At 40.8% G+C, this 3,692-nt stretch overlaps 1 non-coding gene across 1 annotated transcript; it reads left to right on the top strand.

Moving 5' to 3' along the window:
- The first annotated feature begins 1,626 nt into the window (after window positions 1-1,626).
- On the top strand, window positions 1,627-1,733 carry LOC112787624 (small nucleolar RNA R71). Its single transcript, XR_003195027.1, has one exon. It is a non-coding gene; the product is annotated as a small nucleolar RNA R71 (small nucleolar RNA).
- The last annotated feature ends 1,959 nt before the right edge of the window (window positions 1,734-3,692 follow it).

The following is a 3,692-nucleotide window of genomic DNA, read 5'->3' as shown; positions in this document are numbered from 1 at the left end:
AAGATATTGAATGCGAGTTATTCATCATGTATCCTCAGTATTAGCTCTCCTCGCTCCACATCTATGAGTGCTCTGGCTGTAGCTAGGAACGGTCTTCCCAATATGATTGAGTGGATGGGACTCTCTTCCATTTTCAATTTGACAAAATCTGTGGGGAGGAAATAGTTTCCCACTTTCACCAACACATTTTCGACCACTCCCACTGCTTGTTTTTGAGTTTTGTCAACCAGCCTGATGACTACGTCTGTGGGCATTAGCTCATTGATCTGCAGCTTCTTCATTAGAGATAGTGCCATTAAGTTGATGCTTGCTCCCAAGTTACAGAGTCCCTTATCAATCAGTGTTTCTCCTATGGCACAGGGGATGTGAAAACTCCTTGGGTCCTTCCTTTTTATAGGAAACTCTGTTTGAATGAGAGCACTGCACTCCTTATTCATCACTATTGTTTGTCCTCCCTTGAGTGAGTTTTTCCTAGTTAGCAGCTCCTTCATATACTTAATGTATGAGGGCATTTGCTGGAGGGCCTTGATGAATGGTATGTTTACATGGAGAGATGCAAACATGTCAAGAAACCTTGAGTATATTCTCTTCTCTACACCACCATTGAGTATTTGGGGAAAGGGTGCATAGAGTCTCAGCAGCTCCTTCTGTGTGATTGTGGTTTCTTGATGATTCTCTTCCTGCTTTCCTGCTGATGTATCTTCAGGTTATTCTAATGGTTTGTTCGGCTCTTCCTCAGTCTCCTTATCACTCATAGTAACCATCTTGCAATCTTCCCATCTGACCTTCTTTGCTTCACCTCTTGGATTTTTCTCTGTGTCACTTGGGAAGCTATCAGTAGGTTTGGGGATCTTCTCAGAAAGGTATCCCACTTGAAACTCCAGCCTCTTGATGGTGTCTCCCTGGTTCTTGATATTGGCTCGCACCTCCTCCTTGAACACCTTGTTATCTTGGATTTCCTTACATATGCCCTCAAGTAGAGTCTCAATCCTTGATAGTCTTTCTTCCGATGATGGAGAGTTGAGATTGGAAGGATGAGAAGGGCCATTTTGACTTTGGTATGGATGTTGAGAGGTGTTATTAGGTGGGTGTTGATATGACCTCTGTGTGGAGTGTTGGTGAGCTGCATTGTTGTTGGGGTTGTGGCATCTCTGATCTTGGCCTTGATCCTGTTGGTTTCCCCACCCAAAGTTTGGGTGGTTCCTCCAACCGGGATTATATGTTTTGGAGTATGGGTCATGGTGCTGCCTAGGTGAATTTCTAATGTAGTTGGCTTGTTCCTGATCACCCTCTGCTTCTTCATTCACTCCTTCTTGAGCTGCTGCTGAGGTGGTGATTGCTACCACTTGATTCCTCTCCATTTTTTTGGTAAGGTCAGCCAATTGCTTGGTAATAAGCTTGTTTTGAGCTAGCAGTGCATCCACATTGTTTAGCTTAATCACTCCTCTAGTGTTGCCTCTTTCAAAAGCATAGAAGTAGTCATTCTCTGCTACAGTCTCAATGACATCTATGGCTTCTTCAATGGTCTTCTTCTTGTTCAGAGATCCCCCGGATGAGTGGTCTACTGCCTTCTTTGATTCATACGAAAGGCCTTCATAGAAAATGTGCAACTGCACCCATTCATTGAACATATCTGGCGGGCATCTTCTTGCCAAGTCCTTAAACCTCTCCTATGCTTCATATAGAGTCTCACCATCTTGCTGCCTGAAGGTTTGTACCTCAGCTCTCAACCTGTTGATTCGTTGAGGAGGATAGAATCTTGCCAAGAATTTATTCACCACGTCTTCCCAGGTTGCTAAACTCTTCTTTGGAAAGGATTCCAGCCATTTAGATGCTTTGTCCTTGAGTGAGAAGGGAAATAGAAGTAGTCTATAGGTGTCAAGGTGAACACCATTAGACTTCACAGTATCGCATATCCTCAGGAAGGTGGTTAGATGTTGATTGGGGTCTTCTTGGACACTTCCTCCGAATGAACAATTTTTCTGAACAAGGGTGATGAGCTGTGGCTTTAGTTCAAAGTTGTTGGCATGTATGGTTGGCCTTTGGATGCTACTTCCACAGTTTTCTGGATTTGGGTTGATGTAAGAACCCAGAACTCTTCTCTCTTGTCCAGCCTGATGCGCTGGACCTTCTCTGCCATGGTTGTGAGCCTCTTCTTCATGATGGTTCTCCATATTCTCATCCATGTCTGGTTCAAAGTACTCCTCCTCTTCTACCTGTCATACACCCAATAAGGCACAAGCAAGAAAGATAGATGCAGACAATATTTTCTGCAGAAATGCTGTTAGTGTGAGTGATGCAATATATCAAACAGTTAGTGGGTCAGTGAACCAAATATTAAAACAAAATGCAGGTAACACCACTAATGGGTGAAAGGTAAAGGGAAAGAAATAACTAAAGCTGAAAGTAAATTACTTATATGAAACTAAATCAAACAAAAGGAAAATGCTCAATCTAGTTATCCACCAATTTAATCATTGTTGATACAAAATCAATCCCCAGCAACGGCGCCATAAACTTGATGCACGAAAACTTGTCTCTCAACAGATTTCCCTTGGCAAGTATACCGAATTGTCGTCAAGTAATAACTCACAAAAGAGTGAGGTCGAATCCCACAGGGATTGATTGGTCAAGCAACTTTAATTGGAGGAATGTTCTAGTTGAGCTAAGCAGAATTTGGTTTGAGAGTTACAGGAAATTAAATGGCGGGAAAGTAAATAGTAGAAAATGTAAATGCTGGAAATAAAGAGCTGAAAATAGATGACGGAAAATAAATTGCAGAATCTTAAATGGGAATGAGGAAGATGATCATAAAAGTAATTGGAAAAAATTAAAGAGAATGGGTAAGATCAGAAATGGGGAGTTCATCGGGCTTAGAAGATGTTGCATCCTCTGGATCAAGTTCATTTTCATCTCTTCCTCAATCAATGCCTTCATTGATCTCCTTGGCAATCTTAAGTGATTGAATTCCAATTTCTTGGTAATTCAATCTCTCAAATCTTGATTAATAGCCAATTCCTTGGTCCAATTGCTCATGAGAAGAGATGAGGTATGGTCACTGATTATACCAAATGTATTTTCAAATCAAAGTGTTGGTAGGATTATATGTCACTATATCCATCCAAACCCCAATTTGGTCCAACATGAGAAAGTATTTCTAGCATGATCTCTTCATTCCTCTTCCAAGGTTCCGAAGAGATCCAAGTATGAATAGCTTCTTTTCCAAGATAACTACTCAATTGGGTGAAGATTGAAAGCTTTCTAGTAAAATCAAGAGAAAAGAAAGAAGAAGAATAATGAAAACTATTATTGATCCATCAAATTACAACAGAGCTCCATAACCCAATGAAAGGGGTTTAGTTGTTCATAGCTCTAGAAATGGAAAACAAAGATGGAGAATGCATTCCGAAAAGTTAAACTAGAAGTTGCAGAGAAAGTAAAAAATACAGAGACTAATTCTAATAATGCCAAAAGCTTCCTTTCTAGTTCAAAGTTCTCCCTATTTATACTATTCTTCTGATCTTCTAGTTGCTTCTTCAAGTCTTGGATATGGGCCTTTGGATCTTGAGTTGAAGCAGTTATCTTCTTCAGTGGGCTCAACTTTACTTGCAGAGAAAGTGTGCAGTAGGTATGGACTTTAGCTTGGGGCGTTAGTGGTGTTAACGTTAAGTGAAACTGTGGGGTTGAGAACG

The sequence above is a fragment of the Arachis hypogaea genome, chromosome 20, assembly GCF_003086295.3.
Source record: "Arachis hypogaea cultivar Tifrunner chromosome 20, arahy.Tifrunner.gnm2.J5K5, whole genome shotgun sequence".
Classification (NCBI taxonomy): Eukaryota; Viridiplantae; Streptophyta; class Magnoliopsida; order Fabales; family Fabaceae; genus Arachis; species Arachis hypogaea.
This window is presented reverse-complemented; position numbering and strand designations above follow the sequence as displayed.